The following is a 21001-nucleotide window of genomic DNA, read 5'->3' as shown; positions in this document are numbered from 1 at the left end:
AGGAATTTGAAATGACTAACATGGGTTTGCTGAGATACTTTTTAGGAATAGAAGTAGATCAAAATGAAAATGGAATTTTTATCTCACAAGCAAAATATGTAAATGAAGTGTTGGGCAGATTTAACATGCAAGAGTGTAAGGCAGCAATCACTCCCACAGTAATGGGATTAAAACTCAGCAAAGAGGACAGCAGCAAGGATTTTGATCCTAGCTTGTATAAGAGCATAGTTGGCAGCCTTATGTATTTAACTGCAACTAGGCCTGATATAATGTTTGTTGTTAGTTTAATTTCCAGATTCATGGAGAGGCTAAAAGAAGCACATTGGCAGGCAACAAAAAGGATTATGAGGTATGTTAAAGGTACTAAAAGATTTGGCATTTTATATACTATATCAGAATGTTCAGATTTAATTGGATACACTGATAGCGATTGGGCTGGAAGTGTAGATGATCGGAAAAGCACTTTCGGTTATGTTTTTCACATGGGTTCAGGAGCCATTTCATGGGCTTCTAAGAAGCAGCCTATTGTAGCGTTGTCTAGAGCAGAGGTTGAATATGTGGCAGCTACAGCAGCAACATGTCAAGGAGTTTAGATGAGAAGGATGTTAAGGAGCTTAGGCCAGGAGCAGGCAAAAGCAACGGTGATTTTTTGTGACAATAGCTCAGCTATTGCATTATCAAAGAATTCAGTGTTTCATAAGAGGACGAAACACATTGACACAAGGTTTCATTACATCAGGGAATTGGTAAGCAATGGAGAAATTGTTTTACAACATTGCAAGACTCAGGAACAGGTAGCAAACATTTTGACAAAGCCATTGGATCAGAAAAGCTTTGAATTTTTGAAGAAATGTTTGGGTATGACTGAATGCCCAGCAGTTGAAATTAAAGGGGAGTGTTGAAATATTAATTTCAACTTGCCATGCTGCATTTAATGCATGCCAAAACCGCCGTGAGCTTATCGGACCACTTTTGCTCTGCAAGCGGTATTCGTACAAACTCATCCGATGCAATCAATTTTGGACGCGTGTCAACTGTACGTTTTCAAAACCACCCTTCCATCGGGACATAACGTTCAGCAAGTAAGGGGCATCCGATATTGTTCTGAACCATTTGATTTGAAGGAAAATTGTCCACCGTCCGATTAATCCAAAGCTGCATTCAGGCCTGGAGGGAATGACATTGCGTAAATTTTTGGGTTGACCGCTGTTTATTTCAGTCAAGTAATTAAAGTTATTTACTCCGGTTCGTAGGATATTGGTAAAACTTTTAATTTTAATGTTTTTTATTCCTTCGGAGGTATGGGCATAGTAAAACATATTTACGTGTGGTGTTTTTCGATGTATTTGCATATGCATCGGATGATATTTTTTTTTGTTCAGTTGACTTTTGTGAAAAAAGGTGGAAACACACACCAGGTCTATTGTTGTTGGAATGCACTGCAGTGCATAAGAAACATATTTTTTTTGAGTGGGGTGACCAGTATGTGATTGAAGCAGTATACGCACAGCAGTGCGAAACCAGAGCATATCGCATATAGTATGAAATGAAGCTGTAGAACGCACAGCAGTGCGCGGGTGTAATGTGTTAAGTGCTGAAAGTTTTTTGTAATATGCAAAGTGCATAATGTGATTTTTATTTTTACAGCAGTATATGTAAAAGGTTTTTATAACAGTAAATGTAAACAAAATTTACACACAACTGTGTAAATTTTTTTAAGGAGACAGAGTAACTTTTGTTGTTGAAATGTATTTTTGGTGAATCCCTCTGTGAGAAAGAGGATGAATTTTGTATCAGGAATTTTATTTTAATGATTACAAAGCTTTTTATGGGTGTGTAATACTCTGTTCTCAGAAATCTATTTTTGCTTCTCTGTGCTAAGATCCTGGAGAGAAACAGAGCATTGTCTCTGTGTTCAGTTTATCTTGTTTTTGGGATTTTACCAGAAAAATCCCTAACAATTATCGTATGTTTCCATTCTGCAACTACCAAAATTTTTCCTTATGTGATGTGTGAGATAACAAAATTTGACATCCTGAGACTACTCAAAGTTGTCTTTCTTTTATCTTGAGCTACAAATTTTTTTCATTTTGTAGCTACCAAAAATCATGATTTTGCAGCTATCAAAAGTTTTCTTTCTATGATCTATGAGCGATCAAAATACATGATCCTATAGCTACCGAAACTTATCTTTATCTAGTCTATGAGCTACCAAAAGTCATGATTCTATAACTACCAAATGTTGTCTTTCTGTGGTCTGCATGCTATTGAAGTCGTGATTCTGCAACTATCCAAAATTGTATTTATGTGATCTCTGAGCTATCAAAAGGCATCATTCTCCAACTATAAAAAGTTTTTTTTTTTCTATGATCGGAAAGCTATTGAAAGTCATCATTCTACAACTATTGAAATCTTTCTTTCTATGATCTGTGAGCTATCAAATATCGTCATTTTGCAGCTATCGAAAGTCCTGATTTTGTAGCTACACAATGTTGTCTTTTCATGAGCTGTGAGCTGCTAAAATTCATCATTTTGCAGCTATCGAAAGTTATCTTACTATGGTCTACAAGCTACCCAAATTTGTAATTCTACAGATACCAAAAGTCTTCTTTCCTTGATCTCCAATCCATCGAAATTCATCATTCTACAACTAGAAAAAGTTTTCCTTATGTGATTTGTGAGCTATCAAAAGTCATGATTCTATAGATACCAAAAGTTACCTTTATGTGATTTGCGATCTACCTAAAGTCATATTTCTATATTTATAGAAAGTGATGATTCTACAGCCACTAGAATTATTCTTTCTGTCACATACAAGCTACTAAATGTCATCATTTAGAAGCTACCAAATGTGTTCTTTCTTTGACCTATGAGATACCAAAATTTGTCATTTTGCAGCCACCAAAATTTTTCTTTATAAAATCTGTGAGCTACTGAAAGTATTCATTCTACAACTATGTAAAGCTCTCTTTTTCTGATCTGTGAGCTATCGAAAGTTATCATTATATAGCTATGAAATTTTTTCTTTCTGTGATCTATGAGATATTGATAGTTGTCATTTTTCATCTTCCATAAGTTGTGGTTCTTCAGCTACTGAAATTTGTCTTTATGTTATTTGTGACCTACTGAAAAATGCCATTCTCCAAATAAAAAAAATTGTCTTTCTCTTATCTACCAGCTATTGAAAGTTGTCATTCCTCGTCTACTAAAAGTTTTATTTTTGTGGTCGGCTAGCTACCAAAAGTCATGATTATGTAGCTACCGAGAGTTGTCTTTTTCGGACATGCAAGTTAACAACTAGAAAAATATGTCTCTCTGTGATATGCGAGCTATCGAAAGTCTTCATTTTGTAACTACCAAAATCTTTCTTTCTGTAATATTCCAGCTACCAAAATTTATGATTCTGTAGCTACCGAAAGTTGTGTTTCTATGATGTTCTAGCTACCGAAAGTCATCATTATGAAGGTATCGAAGATTCTTTTTCTATGATATGCGTGTTTTCAAAATTCATCATTCTATAGCTACTGAAAGTGTTGATTCTATAGCTACCAGAAAGTTCTCTTTCTATGATTTGTGATCTACTGAAGTTTATCATTTTGCAGCTACCGAAAGTTGTCTTTCTCCAATCTATGAGCTACCCAAAGTCATCATTTTATAGATACCAAAATTTGTATTTTTGTGATCTTCTAGCTACTAAAAGTCGTCATGCTACATCTACTGAAGGTTCTATTTCTATGATCTACGAGCTACCGAAATTCATCATTCTGTATCTACCAAAATTTATCATTCTTTGATCTATGAGCTATCAAAAATCCTCATTCTGCAGCTACCAAAAGTTCTGATAATGAAAATACTGAATGTTTTCTTTCTGTGATCTGTGAGCTATCGAAATTTGACGTTCTCCAACTACCGAAAGTTGTGATTTTGTAGCTACCAAAATTTTTCTTTCTCAGATCTATGATCAACCAAATCTCACCATCCTACAGTTTCTGAAATTTGTCTTTCTATTATCTATGAACTACCAAAAGTTGTCATTCTACAGCTACCGAAAGTTATCATTCTCTAATTTGTGAGCTACCGAAAGCTCTAATTCTACAGCTACTCAAAATTTATCTTTCTGTGATCTCCGAGCTACATAAAGTCATCATTCTCTTGTTATGTAAAGTTTCCTTTATTGATCTATGAGCTACCAAAATTCGTGATTATATAGCTAACAAAAGTTTTCTTTCGATAGTCATCATCTGGTAGCTAGCGAAAGTAATGATTATCTAGCTACTGAAAATTGTCATTTTGTAGCTATCAAAAGCTGTCCTTTTTTTATCTACGAGATACCCAATGTTGTCATTTTGTAGCTACTAAATGTTGTCTTTTTGTAATCTAAGAGCTACCAAAAGTTGTGATTCTGGAGCTACTAAAAGTTGTCCTCCTATGATCTCCGAGCTATCAAATGTTATAATTCTGTAACTACCAAAAGTTGTTTCTCTGTGATTTGTGAGCTATAAAAAATCATCATTCTGTAGCTATCAAATATTCTCATTCTATGATCTACAAGCCATTGAAAGTCATCATTCCATAGCTACCGAAAGTCATGATTTTCCATGTACCAAAAGTTACGTTTCTATGATCTTTGAGCTACCAAATGTCATCATTTTGTAGCTAATGAATGTTGTATTTATAAGATCTACAAGCTATTGAAAACCATCATTATATAGCTAGCAAAAGTTGTCTTTCTATGATCTACAAGATACTAAAAGTTTTCGTTCTACAATTACTGAAGGTTGTCTCTTTTAGATATGTGAGCAACTGAAAATAATGATTTTGCAGCTACAGAAAGTTGTCTTTTTGTGCTCTACGAGCTACTGAAATTCATCATTCTACAAGTACTGAAAGTTTTCTTTTTGTGATCTACAAGCTAATGGAAGTCATGATCCTAGAATGATGGAGTGTCATCATTGTAAATGTGTTAAAAAACCTACACAGATGAATCTAGTTAGTAAAGGTTGAACACATATATTTGCAGAGCAAAAACACTAAAAGAAAATCGAAAGAACAAAAGAATGATTCATTAGAAAATAGGTTACAATGCTCATGATATAGCATTACTAGGTGAAGATCCCAAGGTAATGCACCATAGTGGTGATCAATGAGAAGACTCAACACCTACAACAAGTTCCGGAGAGAACTAGCCAGTTGCGGAGTGAAAGAAGGAGCAAATCAGGGAGTAAATCATGTAGAAGAACTAACCAGTTGCAGAGTTAAAGAAGGAGAAAATCAGGGAGTAAATCATGTAGAAGAACTAACTAGTTGTGGAGTTAAAGATGGAACAAATCAAGGAGTAAATCATGCAGAAGGAATCTTGCATGTAGTCCCATGCTCTAACTAAGAGTCCACATGTAGGTGCGTAGTAGTTCCAACACTCCCCTTGAACACCACTGTGGGAAAAAATAAAAAATGGGCCCTGGAAACTAAGGCCAAAGGTCACCCAAAATACAGTGCAACTTGTACTAAAATTGAGGAAAGAGGGAAAACCTCATGGGAAAAACCCCCCCTCAAAATACAATGTAATAAAAATAAAATAGGAAGAAAATATAGTTTCTAAGCAACTGTGTCGTTCACTCCAAGACGATCGCGCAGAGAGCGAAACTTATGCTCAGTGAAGGTCTTGGTGAAGATGTCTACAGTCTGTTCTGCTGAAGGACATAACTACAAATCTGTTGAGTCCCTATAATACTAGTGATTACCCCATTACTATTGTAGTTATACCCCTTATTTATATTGTTGTGCCCCTATTACCCCCATGTTGCTATTTCTGTGCCCCATGGAATCCCTCTATTGTTATTTTTGTGGCTTTATATTATTATTGTTAGGTCGGCTGGATTATATTGTGACTCCTTAGACTACTATATATAGAAAGGAGGTTTTGTCATTTGAATCACCGAAGAATTGTTCATTTATGTAATGTAAAGGAGGTTACCGCCTCGAAGAGGCTGAATTCTAAGGCGTTGATCTATCTTTTCTATCTTTTCTTGAGCTAGTTTCATAACATTTGGTATCAGAGCTTTGGGTTCTAGGGTTTCGCTGCTCCAAACAGGTCATCGTGGAATTTTTACTATAACTTTTTTTCTGTGACGCTTCAGAAGTCGTAAAGAAAACCCATTTGCGAAGAAATCGCTCTGAACCTTGGGTGCGAATTTCAGAGCTTTTTGCGTGATATTTACAGAGATATGATCTGAGGAAGTTGGTATTTTTGAAGACTCCTGAATTACATTCAAAACACGTGACCTGGGGAAAATAATCATAACTTTCTCTCTGGGGATCAGATTGAAATTTCCTAAGAAGGTACAGAAAGAGGATGGACTGTAGCTTCTTGTATACATGTTTCAAATACAAAGGTCGAAACAGTGACTCACGGCACATCGTACAAGTTCGCTCTACTGAACTAGTCTATAATCAAGTCACTATGGGAGATTTCACATAACTCTTCCTTGGAGAATCCAATTTGGGTCAGACTTGTGGCATTGGAAAGTGGACATAGAGGGCTATTACAGTTCACAAATTCAAAAGTAGATGATTGAAAAGTACAGAGATACATCAGAGGCAATATCGAGCTCCTACAAAGTGAAAAAGGTGTGTAGATTTTCTTAAATTTTTGCTTAAGCTTGGTTTGAAAATTTATTTTTAAGGAATTCAAAGGGCATAGTAGAGAATTATTATTGATAACTGATGTCCCGAGGAAAGAAAATGCAAACAGCTAGTAAGGAACCTGAAAGCTATAGCATGACTCATGAAGAAGAGGAAGAAATGCGACATGATATATCAAAATTACAAGACCAAGTGCAACAACTGTCCCTTGCACAAAAAGGAATAGAATCTAAGATGGATGGTTTAAAGAAAGATGTAGAATCTGAGATGGATGGTTTAAAGAAAGGTGTAGAAGCTAAGATGGACTATTTAAAGAAAGGTGTAGAAGCTAAGATGATTGACGTGGAAGCTAAGATGGATGATTTGAAGATAGATTTGAAGACAGACATGGACGAATTGAAGATAAATATGAATAAGTTGCTACAAGAAATGGTCCCTAAGGATGAAAGGGTACTAAAGGAAACTCATGATGAAAACAAAAGAAATGTTAATCATGATTCCATAGATGCTAATGTTGGATTGAAGACTGACCATATTCCAAAAATCGATATGAGGAAGTTTGATGGCAATGATCCCGCCACATGGATATTACAGATGGAGTAGTTCTTCGATCTCAATAATGTGCAAAACACACAAAAGGTACGTATGGCAATTGTATATTTGGAACCAAATCAGTTTGTATGGTATCAATGGCTTTTCTCTCGTAAACAATTTATCACTTGGGAAATTTTTACGGAAGAATTGATAGCACATTATGAAGATACAAAAAGCAACACTTTTTTTAGTCAATTGATAAGTCTCAAACAAAAGGGTTCAGTAATGGAGCACATTGAGGAGTTCCAAAAATTGAACATAAGGGTAAAAGATATTCCAGAGGATCATAGGATTGATGTGTTCATAGGGTCTTTAAAGGATAATATCCAACATGATGTTCGCCTTTGGGAACCTGATTCATTAGAGAAGGCATTCAGGTTAGCAAGAAAAATGGAAAGAAAAATTATGGCAACCAAGGAGCATACCACTCACAACTATAAAGACGGAAGTGTTGTTGCCCCTAGTCTTACACAACCTATAAGGTTGACACCACAACAATTGGAAGAAAAAAGAGCAAAAGGGCTTTGTTACAGTTGTGATAGCAAATACACTAAAGGTCATAAGTGTGCTGAGAAGAAATTATTCTACATAGATTGTGAAGAGGAAGAAGAAAAGGAGCAAGAAAGGTCAAAAGAAGAAGATATACTCCAGGAAAAAAGCCTAGATGAAGAGCAAATAAATCCGACCATATCTTGTAATGCATTGGCAGGAATTACCACTCCTCAAACCATCAAGATAAAAGGAAAAATCAAGAAGAAAAAGGTAATAGTGTTGATTGATTCAGGAAGCACCCACAATTTTATTCATTGTAGGGTAGCAAAAGAATTGAATTGCTTCCTATATCCAGCACCAGAGTGTCAAGTGATGATTGCAAATGGAGGAACAATAAATTGCTCTGGAAGGTGCCATAATATCAAGCTATCCATGGGAGAATATGTATTGACTAGCCCAATGCTTGCCATTCCAATGGGAGGTGTTGATGTTGTACTAGGAGTCCAATGGCTACAATCATCGGGTACAATAGCTTTTAATTTTCAAGAACTTTTCATCAAATTTTCTACGGAAGGAAAGGAATTTGAATTAAGGGGTATTGCAGGGAAACCAGGAAAGATAATAAGCTCTAATGATATGACAAAGCTTCTAAAAAAGGAGCAAAGAGGTGTAATTGCACAATTATGTTCGTTAGATGTTTCCACATCAGAATCATCTATTTCTCCAGATCTCCAAAAAGTCTTGGACAATCATTCCAAGGTATTTGAGACTCCCAAAGGTCTCCCACCTATGCGTGATCATGATCATGCTATCCATCTGATTCCAGGAAGTGTTCCTCCAAACATCAGGCTGTACAGATATCCCTATGTCCAAAAAAGTGAAATTGAACGTATGGTTGCAGAAATGATATAGGCTGGTATAATTCAACCAAGTCAAAGTTCTTTCTCTGCTCCAGTAGTATTGGTGCACAAAAAGGATGGATCATGGTGCATGTGCCTGGATTATAGGAAGCTCAACAAGCTCACTATTAAAGATAAGTTCCCCATTCCTGTCATTGATGAATTACTCGTTGAATTGCATGGATCAATTTACTTCACCAAGTTGGATCTTCGTTCGGGATATCATCAAATTAGAATGAAGATTGAAGACATTCCAAAAACGGCATCTAAAACTCCTGAGGGTCATTATGAATTTTTGGTCATGCCTTTTGGCCTTACCAATGCACCTTCAACATTTCAAGGTTTGATGAATTCTATTTTCAAACCATTCCTTAGAAAATTTGTGTTAGTATTTTTTGATGATATACTAATCTACAACAAGTCTTGGAAGGATCATGTTGAACATGTTGACAAGGTGCTACAACTATTGGAGGAGAAACAATTATATGCAAAAAGATCCAAATGTTTCTTTGGAGTCCAGGAGGTGGAATATTTGGGTCATATTGTATCTCATGAAGGCATTAAGGTAGACCCTAGAAAAATTAAAGCCATTAAGGGATGGAAAATCCCCACATCCATAAAGCATCTGCGAGGATTTCTTGGGTTAACAGGGTATTATCGCAAATTTGTTAAGAATTATGGGAGAATAGAAGCACCTCTAACAACATTATTGAAGAAAGATGCATTTTCATGGACTCCGGAAGCAACAAAGGCCTTTGAACATCTTAAAGAGGCAATGTGCCAAGCACCGTCTTAACTACACCAGACTTCACAAAGGCCTTTATTGTGGAATGTGATGCTTCAGGAAATGGAATTGGTGTTGTTCTAATGCAAGATGAAAGACCCATTGCTTTTGAAAGTCGTCCAATCAAGGGAAAGTTTTTAAGCAAAGCTATTTATGAGAAGGAAATGTTGGCAATAATCCATGCACTTAAGAAATGGCGACCCTAACTAATGGGAAGACACTTCAAGGTAAAAACGGATCATGATAGCCTTAAATACTTTTTAGAACAAAGATTATCCTCTGAAGAGCAAAAGAAGTGGGTCACAAAGATGTTGGGTTATGACTTTGAAATCATCTACAAAAAAGGGAAGCAAAATGTGGTGGCAGATGCACTCTCAAGAAAGGATGAGGATGTAGAAGCATTGTTGTGCGCCATTTCTATTATCCAACCAGATTGGATAAACGAAGCAAGGGAGGAATGGAAGAATGACGAAGAAGTGTGGGCACTTATTCGAAAGCTACAAGAAGATTCCAGTACATCTGATACATTTAGCTGGAAAAATGATTCGTTATGGTACAAAGATCGCTTATACCTCTGTAAGAATTCCCAGCTAAAACAAAAGATTTTTATGGAATTTCACACTTCTCCCTTAGGAGGGCACTCAGGATTTTTCAAAACTTACCACGGGGTTAAGAAGGAATTTTTTTGGGATGGCCTTAAATCAGATATTCAAACGTTTGTGGTGGAATGTTTGGTTTTCCAACAAAATAAAGTTGAAACAATTAAGGCACCGGGTCTATTACAACCTTTATCCATTCCAAGCCAACGTTGGGAGGAGGTTTCAATGGATTTTATCACAGGTTTACCCAAGTCTGAGGGAAAGAGTGTAATCATGGTGGTAGTTGACAGACTTACCAAGTATGCACACTTTTGTGCGTTATCACATCCATTTAAAGCCAGTACAGTTTCTATTGCATTTATGGAAACAATTCAAAAGCTACATGGAAACCCAAAGATTATTGTAAGTGACAGAGATCGCATTTTCACTGGAAATTTTTGGACAAAATTATTTTCTTGTCTTGGTACTCAGTTAGCTCATAGATCATCTTATCATCCTCAATCTGATGGGAAAACTGAGATAGTAAAAAAATGTTTGGAAGGGTATCTTCGTTGCTTTGTATCTGATAAACAAACACAATGAGTCAAATGGTTGCCTCTCGCTGAATGGTGGTATAACACTTCCTTCCATACAGCAACAAAAATGACCCCATTTATGGCACTTTATGGGTATCAACCACCATACATCACATCATATTTAATAGAAAATTCTAAGGTTCAAGTAGTGGAACATCACATCGAACATCAACAACAAGTCCTCCAACTCTTAAAGGATAACCTCGTGTTGGCACAAAATAGAATGAAACAACAGGCAGATCAACATCGCAGTGAAAGAAGTTTTGATGTAGGTGATTGGGTATTCTTATGGCTACAACCATACAAGCAAATGTCCCTAAAGCAAGCTAAGAAGGATAATAAATTATCACCAAAGTATTATGGTCCGTACAAGGTGTTGCAAAAGATTGGTACTATGGCATACAAATTGGAGCTTCCTGCAGCTTCTCGATTGCACCCAGTTTTCCATGTTTCATGTTGAAAGAAGGTTATAGGCGACAAGATCCCAATTCAAACAATATTGCCAGAACTTGACGAGGAAGGAAAAATTATATTGGAACCGGAAGCAGTCACAGAAACAAGAACTCGACAGCTACGAAATCGATCAATTTCAGAGTATCTTATCAAGTGGAAGAACTTATCCGCTGAAGATTCCACATGGGAGGATGAAAATTTTATGCAGAAGTATCCAGAACTACTCAAGCGTTGAGGACAACACTTTTTTGAAGGAGAGGGGCATGTTGGGTCCCTATAATACTAGTGATTACCCCGTTACTGTTGTAGTTATACCCCTTATTTATATTGTTGTGCCCCTATTACCCCCATGTTGTTATTTCTGTGCCCCATGGAATCCCTCTATTGTTATTTTTGTGGCTTTATATTATTTATTGTTAGGTCGGCTGGATTATATTGTGACTCCTTAGACTCCTATATATAGAAAGGAGGTTTTTTCATTTGAATCATCCAAGAATTGTTCATTTATGTAATGTAAAGGAGGTTTCCCCCTCGAAGAGGCTGAATTCTAAGGTGTTGATCTATCTTTTCTATCTTTCCTTGAGTTGGTTTCTGTAGTCCCATGCTCTAACTAAGATTCCACATGTAGGTGCGTAGTAGTCCCAACACCTCCCCTGAACACCACTATGGGAAAAAATTAAAAATGGGCCATCGAAACTAAGGCCAAAGGTCACCCAAAATACAGTGAAACTTGTACTAAAATTGAGGAAAGAGGGAAAACCTCATGGGAAAAACCCCCCCTCAAAATACAATGTAATCAAAAGAAAATAGGAAGAAAAGATAGTTGCTAAGCAATTGTGTCCTTCACTCCAAGACGATTGCGCAGAGAGTGAAACTTCTGCTCAGTGAAGGTCTTGGTGAAGATGTCTGCAGTCTGTTCTGCTGAAGGACATAACTACAAATCAATGAGCTGATCATGTACTTAGTCTCTAATTTAGTGCATATGGATCTCTATGTGCTTCATCCACTGCCGCTGTATTGGATCCCTGCAAAATTTGAGAGTGCTCTGGTTGTCACACCAGATGACAATGGGCTGGTGGAACTGGACGTCCAACTCAATGAGGAATCGTTGTAGCCACAGAGCCTGAATGGTGATGTTGACTACTCCTTTGTACTCGGCCTCAACTGAAGAGAGAGCAATAGCAGTCTACTTCTTGCTCAACTAAGAGATAGGGCCAGATCCTAGACTGAGTGAATATCCAGAGGTGGACTTGTGATCAATGTTGTCTCCTACCCAATCAGAATCTGTGAAGCCAAGGAGATTTAATGCAGTGCTTGCTGCATAGTGAATCCTGAAGGTGATGGTGCCCTGCACATATCGGAGGATACACTTGGCATCATTCCAGTGTAGCTCATGCGGCTCCTGCATATATCTGGAAACTTCCCCTACTGCATATGAGAGATCTGGTCTGGAGTGGGTGAGGTACAATAAGCTCTCCACTAGTTGTTAGTAGAGAGTGTTGTCAACTAATGGAGTGTCAACTAATGGACCCCAGACAGAAAAGGAGTCGGTGCTGGCTTGTAGTCAGTCATGCGAAATCTCTCGAGGAGATCCCGTGTATACTTAGCCTAAGAGAGTTTGATGCCTGTGGCATCCTAGCTGATCTCAAGACCAAGAAAGAAGTGTAATGGACCCATGTCTGTCATCAAGAACCTATCATGGAAGGCCCTCTTGACTGTAGCAATGGCTGAAGCCGAGTTATACTCCTCCTCCATCGCAGACTCCCAAGATGGATGCCCAACAGCCTCAGCATAAGTTTGTGGATCAGAAGATTGAACCAAATGACAATGCTAGGATGGAAATGGTTCAAAATTCGTCATTCTATAGCTACTGAAAGTCTTGATTGTATAGCTACAGAAAGTTCTCTTTCTATGATTTGCGATCTACTGAATTTTATCATTTTGCAACTACCAAAAGTTGTCTTTCTCCAATCTATGAGCTACCCAAAGTCATCATTTTATAGATACCAAAATTTGTATTTTTTTGATCTTCTAGCTACTAAAAGTTGTCATTATACATCTACTGAAGGTTCTATTTCTATGATCTACAAGCTACCGAAATTCATCATTCTGTATCTACCAAAATTTATCATTCTTTGGTCTATGAGCTATCAAAAATCCTCATTCTACAGCTACCAAAAGTTCTGATAATGAAAATACTAAATGTTTTCTTTGTGTGATCTGTGAGCTATCGAAATTGTACATTCTCCAACTACCAAAAGTTGTGATTTTTTAGCTACCAAAATTTGTCTTTCTCAGATTTATGATCAACCAAATCTCACCATCCTACAGTTTCTAAAATTTGTCTTTCTATTATCTATGAACTACCAAAAGTTGTCATTCTACAGCTACCGAAAGTTATCATTCTCTGATTTGTGAGCTACCGAAAGATCTAATTCTACAGCTACTCAAAATTTATCTTTCGGTGATCTCCAAGCTACATAAAGTCATCATTCTCTGGCTATGGAAAGTTTCCTTTCTTGATCTATGAGCTAGCAAAATTCGTGATTCTATAGCTACCAGAAGTTTTCTTTCAATAGTCATCATTCGGTAGCTACCGAAAGTAATGATTGTCTAGCTAATGAAAATTGTCATGTTGTAGCTATCAAAAGCTGTCCTTTTTTTATCTACGAGATACCCAATGTTGTCATTTTGTAGCTACTAAATGTTGTCTTTTTGTAATCTAAGAGCTACCAAAAGTTGTGATTCTGCAGCTACTAAAAGTTGTCCTCCTATGATCTGCGAGCTATCAAATGTTATAAGTCTGTAAATACCAAAAGTTGTTTCTCTGTGATTTTTGAGCTATAAAAATCATCATTTTGTAGCTATCAAATGTTCTCATTCTATGATCTACAAGCCACTGAAAGTCATCATTCCATAGCTACCGAAAGTCATGATTTTTCACGTACCAAAAGTTACGTTTCTATGATCTTTGAGCTACCAAATGTCATCATTTTGTAGCTAATGAATGTTGTATTTATAAGATCTACGATCTATTGAAAGCCATCATTCTATAGCTAGCAAAAGTTATCTTTCTATGATCTACAAGATACTAAAATTTTTCGTTCTACAATTACTGAAGGTTGTCTCTTTTAGATATGTGAGCAACTGAAAATAATGATTTTGCAGCTACAGAAAGTTGTCTTTTTCTGATCTACAAGCTACTGAAATTTATCATTCTACAAGTACTGGAAGTTTTCTTTTTGTGATCTACAAGCTAATGGAAGTCATGATCCTAGAATGATGGAGTGTCATCATTGTAAATGTGTTAAAAACCCTGCACAGATGAATCTAGCTAGTAAAGGTTGAACACACAGCTTTGCAGAGCAAAAACACTAAGAGAAAATCGAAAGAACAAAAGAATGATTCATTAGAAAATAGTGTTGTTGGGAAAAGTATCCAACACGGAATGACCCTATCCCACTCTAAGGGTGATAGTACCTTAGCAACAATCAAAGCAAAGATATTTGAGATTACTTCTTTATGAGATGTAAGAGAGGGGAGAAAGAGATCCACTAACCGATGTCTTCCGCTAATGATTGATCCAATCTTCTCTCCTTGCTGCTTGCTCCCAGCTCCTTGCTCTTTCACTGGCCCAGCTACACCAAGATCCTGCAAAATGGCAAGAGAGGGAAACTACAAGAAGCATACATTCATAATTGATTCAAGGATTAGAATAAATCAAATACACAAGTATAACAATACACCATTGAGACACATGCATATAGAAGAACCTCAAATACTTTATTAATGGAAGAAGTAAAGTTCAGGAAGTAATACAACCATAAGAGGCCCAATCCAGCATCACCTCCCAGCAGAAAGAAATCTCCTCTTCACCTCCTTCAAAGCAAATCACCCAATAGTTCTATGCTCAAACCAACAACACTTCCTTACATTCACAAGATTCCAGCCCCCCTAGACCTCATGAGAGAGCTCTATATATAGGAGTTTTGGAGAAAGGATGAGTCAGCTTGAGGATGGCATGAATCTAACTAGTGTCCTCTCCCACTTCAGTTATTCTTCAGTTCTTGAGTCCACTTGGAGGTTCTTGCTTCCACTTGGAGATCTAGACCCTCTTACTCATCACCAGTCGAATTCCTTGATCCAAGTGTCATTTTGGAAGCTTCCTGGGCATTGACACCTTGAGGAATGACTGTGCCACTTGTCCAAACTCGCCCAGCGTAGGTAGCCTTCTTTGCAGTTGACATTCAGCGCAGGTAGATAGTGGAGCAGTTGACATTCAACGCAGATTCTCAGTGGAGCAGTTGACATGATCCAGAATTAGCTTGTTTTTTAGTGTTTTCAGGTGGAGAACTGCTATTCGGTGCTATGGTTTACTGACCTTGTCCCTCTAGGGGTAGGAACAACATGTTTAGGGACTTTGGATCCCTTAGATTATGGACATTTCATGCTTCATGCTGTAAGGCACAAAAATGTCTATAACAGTTGCCCCCTAAAGTATGAGGTCGTTTATCGGGTGAAATGCTTTATCAGGAGGATCCGAAGTTCATTCAATCGCTGAGAGGTGACCTGTAATAAAATACAATACAATACATTATTTTTCATTCTGCTTTCATGATCTAGCTGAGGCGAGCATTCCCATGCTCAGCTTTATAAATTCATTTTGGTACCTAGAACAGATGATCGTCTGATGGTAGACTGATAATTCTCTGCTGAAATTATCATCCTTTGAGTAGGATGATCATCTGCTGCAATGATGTACATGTCAAATGTCTTTATATTTCCTGAATATATACCGCAGCCCGGATGGATGAAACTAGATCCGGGGTCTTCAAACTCGTTCGATCTTCACTCTAAGTACAAGTCGATCCATGTGAGAATTGCGCTGAAGTCGAACATGGAAAGACATCGCTTGATTACCGGTAAATGATGTAAACCGTTAACAAGCGCTAGAGGAATCATCGATAATGATAATGACCCTCAAGGTACTACAGTACAATTCACGTGGTGTGAATATAGGACTTGGCGTCGAACACCACGCAAAATCTTCTGGTCGAAGGTCATTGATGTATACCTGTCGCCGGAAGTGAGAAACTTGTCATTGAGGCATGCAAGCTTCAAAGTAGTGAGGGGGGTTGTTCCTAGATCAACTTCTTGGATAATGAGCTGAAGTCGACAAGAAGCGATCCGTCAAAGGAGGGCCTTAATGAATCCCACATCAGTGACACGGAACGGAGCTAATGATTTTAGTGGAGGTGAAAACAATCTGTGACATATGATTCAGGGTGGCGATCATGGATGGATGAAGGATAATGTATGGCAATGGATGGGACATGGTTGACTCTTTCTGAACAACATCTCTTGAACATATAACGACACTGATGCGTTGGATCGGTAGCATTACCCCAAATGTGGATGGTTTGGCGAGACCATGGTGATGAGACCGGTGAATGAAACAACCCAACCTGATGTGATATGGAGGAAAAGTGTCATGTTCAAGAGCAACTTGCTACCATTAAAGCTTTGAGGTTCTCCCAATTTTTCCCCAGTCATTTCTGACCAGTACCTCTTTATTTTTGTCAAGCTTGAGGAGGATAACATATGCTTGTTCTATAACCTACCCTTCGGGCAAGCCCATCGCTATGTTTTAACAAGCCTAGCGATAGGGAAACTCGTTCTCGTCTAAAGACAAGTTTGTCGCTATTTAATCATTTTAACGAGTCTAACGACAAGGAAAACTCGGTCCTTTTCATTTTTAGAGAGTCTGAAAAGGTACAGAAAGTTAACTCCAAAATTCCTTTTTCGTCATCTAATCCCTTAAGTCCGAAAAAGTATAAAACAATACAAAAGGGATGATTTTTCGATAACTTTAACGAGCCGAATAAAACAAGCGCTCGACCTTTTTGTGCAATAATCCCTCAGGTCCAAAAAGATTAAAATCTAGAGGAGGGATAGCTCTTCCTATCTTTTAACGAGCTAGAAGGCCAAAACTCGGCAAACTTTTCATATTTTACGAGTCAGTTGAAAAGAGCTCAAAGAAGACTCGTCTTTTGAGGAACGAGTGATAAACAAGGATAGCAGCAGATTCCAGGTACAGGTTGGAATTTTCCAATCACGGCAGTGTCACAAGGATGGCTAGGTGAAATCACTCTTCACAGTTGTTCCTCAAAATGGGTAAACAATCATATGGAGGTGAACGATCGTCCAAATGAAAGTGGAGGTGGCAGGTGCAAACACGACCAAGGCTTTTATGGCTGATAAATTTACGATCACAATGGTTATTTACCGGGATAGGTTCATTTTTTATTTAACGAGCTTGAATGCGCCAAAACACTGCTCAATCTTATGTTTATTTTTTAACGAGCATGAACTATGTGCTAAAACAGCTCGGATCTTGCATTTATTTTTTAACGAGCGTGAACTTTATGCTAAAACTGCTCGAATCTTGCGTTTATTTTTTAACGAGCATGAACTTTATGCTAAAACTGCTCAATATACCAGTCATAAGATAAGAAATGTCTCCTGTGAGATCTCTATTTTTTATGGAGCTTCATCTTCACTAAGCTTTGCTCCCTCATCCTTTCTTTATGCAAGTTCGGAAACGGCTAATCCCAAAAACAGATAAATAACCGCTCTTAGCTTGCACTCCAAAAGGTTTGCATGCCCCCAGGTATAAAGTACAATTTCAAGGCTGCCCCTACTTATCCGTTAAAACATTTATTTTAAAGGGTGAGGCTTACCTCTTTCAGGTTACCCAAAGATTGTCTTGTTAACAGCTTCAAACGAAAACATTTCCTCGGCACCGTCTACCGAAATAGACAAGGGTGAATGACTCTTGTCAAACACGTAACTTTGACAAAAGAATCCTATTCCATAACAACCCCTCTTCCATCCACGGAAGGGGTACGGACTAGTCATACTCTCTCGCGGAAATTCTACCTTATACCCAAGGTTTTCTCTGCCCGAAGCAGACCAGGATGCATGCCCCCTGGGTTCCAGTCCCATCTTTTCGAATCACTCGCACTCATCGGGAAGGAGGACTGGGGGTGGAGAAATTTCTTGATTGAATAGACCATTCAGGGTTGGTATGTGACTATTTGCGATGCGTGATCCTGGAAATGAAAGTTGGTCTACGAGCTTGACCATCCTTCCTTCGTGTGGAAAACACATTACTCTAAAGAGTGAGGAGACTATTGCTCCCATGAAATATATATAGTCTCGTCTAAGGAGTAGGTTATAATCCAAGGGTCCTTGAATGACCATCACGTTCATTTGAACGGTCTTCCCTTTCAATGTAACAGGCACATTGGGGAGGATCCCTAATGGTCGACTGGTTCCTTTTGTCAAAACCCGAGAGATTTCTTATCTCAGGCAAAAGCGCCGGGGAACCCAGTGCTTTCCAAGCAATAGAGGAAAGGATACTCACAGATGCCCCTTCATCAATGATAGTGCCAGCCATTACCATTCTATAAATTTGGACTATGATTCTGAATGGTATACTGGCCGGCAACCGGGGTCTGCCTAGTTGATTCCAATCAAAGGATACAACCAGGTTGCTTGGTGGTGGGACCGAATATACGGCCGGATATGACCCTGACGATGTTCCTTCCTGCGATAAAGGAATGGGCGCATTGCCCTGATGCTCATCAGAGTCGGTGTTGATGAAAAGAATCTGGATGGTGTCATCCTTATTCTCTTCAGTAAGGGTGTCATTCGAAGATGAATCTTCAGTGACGGTGTCATTTGAAGATGAGACTTCTGAAGGGAGAACCGGGTCAACTGCCATTTCGACCTTTGGACTTTCGTCCGGTCTGGATTCAGTAGGTTCATTTTCAATGACTGACGCTTTAGCTGACCACTTGAATGGGCCAGTTGTATTCTCAACCAACGAAGGACTTGGCACGAGTTTTTTGTATCCAGGAGGAAGTCTCAACGGTGAAACCGGATGATCTTCCAAAACTCTCTTCGCTTCGTATAAGAAGGGACAACGGTGGATGGCGTGATCGCCTTCACACAGTCTGTAGGGGAATCTTGCTCCCCCTCTTTGTCTTGAACCTTCACTTTCGCTGGTTGACGGTAAGCATTCAACATGGCTATCAAAGCTTGATGCTCCCGAACTGTGCAACCGAGGGGACCAGTCCCTTAGTATCCGGGGAATACAGGGACAATCTCTATGGAAGTGGTCTCCTCTGCATATGACACATGGCGATTTAGGCCCAGTCTGTGCTGTGTGTGGATTTTTGTTAGATGTCTTTTGCTTGCCCCCAGTGGCCTTAGGCTCCTTCTTCTTCTTCTCTCTCTTCTTCTTCTCCTTCTTCTCCATGGGAGCTTGGCTTTTACCGGCTCTACCTTGCGAAGATGAAGGATTAGAGGAAGAGTTATAGGAAGTAGAAGGCTGGTGGGCAGCTCTAGACTGATCTAACTGTTGACTCGACTGTTCAGGAACCATGGTGTTCTGAACTACATTGGTTGAGAATAGCCAAATTGGCAGGCCAATTGTCAGTCCTGGAAGCGACAATGTGGCCATGTGGGGCGCACCAACTTCTCCCCAAGAGGAGAAAGGACTAGGATTTCCATCATGTGGAATTCCTTGGTTGGTGCGTTCCATGTTCTCAACCTACAGATCAACGCAGGAATAGGAGGTGATTATGTTCCGTTTAAGATAGATTTTATAACGACGCTTTAGACACAACTTGCTTTTTCACTTTTTAAGAGTCGAGAAAAAGCTAAAGATGACTCTAGTCTCCTTCGATGTTTTAACGAGCCCGAAGTGACAAATGCTCGGATGGACTTTTTTAGTTATAGAGTTTGAAAAAGGCTAAAAGAAACTACTCTGGAGTTCTAGGCAGAGGGTGTGCCAAACTTTTCGCAAAACCACAGAATACGTTTTACGGTACGAGTGGTCGATCTTCGTGAATGTTGTGTTCACTGCATTGCGATTAGTAGGGCGGCCGACACGGTTTCCTATGGATAAAGGCTTTGTTCCTATAGGGGTCTCCCAATATATATGCGACGGTACGTGGGAGCACAAGTCCGTATTGATACTTATCGCTTCACCGTGGAGGAATCACCCAACCACTCAACGCTAAGATATCACGTTTAACAACGTCAGAACACGTCTCTAGCTTAGACCTCTATGTGTTTGCGTTATGTTTCAAAGCGTTGTTATGTAAATTCAATTTATTTTAAGGTTGTTCTTGTTTAGCAGTTTGCCTTTATGGATCACCACGAGATGTATGGTACAACTCCTAAATGCAGTCTAAGATGATAAGCAAGCTTTTCAATCTTTCAACTTTGAAAATCTTAACTACTGAGAGAAAAGAAAGACATCATATTTTCACATAGATCATAGAGCACACACTAATGCACTTTTTCCTAAATCAACATGCAAGCTGTCAAAATGCACATGCACAGTGCAGGTATTTCTTTTCTCTTTCTTAATGTTGATGTAATACAAAAAGAAAGTTGTTGTATAACTTTGAATTCAATTTCAAGTGAAAGCAAACAAGCTTGTCCAAAATCAAAAGACACCTTAAGATTTACTTGTTTCGACACTAGAAATATATAAATTCAAACCATATGACGAAAGAAAAAGCTCAATCAGCTATGAACAGCAAACAAACTAACTCTTAAGATCAAAACGACACTTTATCACAGGTCTAGATCTAAGAGGCCACAACAAGACTAGTTCAATTTCGTTATGGGAAACTGCAAATGATGTAAGAAATACACAAAGAACAAATACAGTTTCTTTATACAACCGAGGCGGAATAGTGGCAAAGAAAGTTGGTTTCAGATAGGCACATTGACTGACAACAGGCTACAAAAACAAGGATGAAAACAGGGCAATAAACAGCAAGGAACCCCAATTGCACAAGGCAAAACTGGTTCAGCGCAGGCAGTACACTGTCAGTTTCACATTCAGCGCAGGTAGCCCCTTCGGGACCTGCGATGAAATGCAGA

Source organism: Pinus tabuliformis, chromosome 7, assembly GCF_031772625.1.
Source record: "Pinus tabuliformis cultivar Carrire ecotype Pingquan chromosome 7, CPIR1, whole genome shotgun sequence".
Classification (NCBI taxonomy): Eukaryota; Viridiplantae; Streptophyta; class Pinopsida; order Pinales; family Pinaceae; genus Pinus; species Pinus tabuliformis.
Note: the sequence above shows the minus strand (reverse complement) of the source record.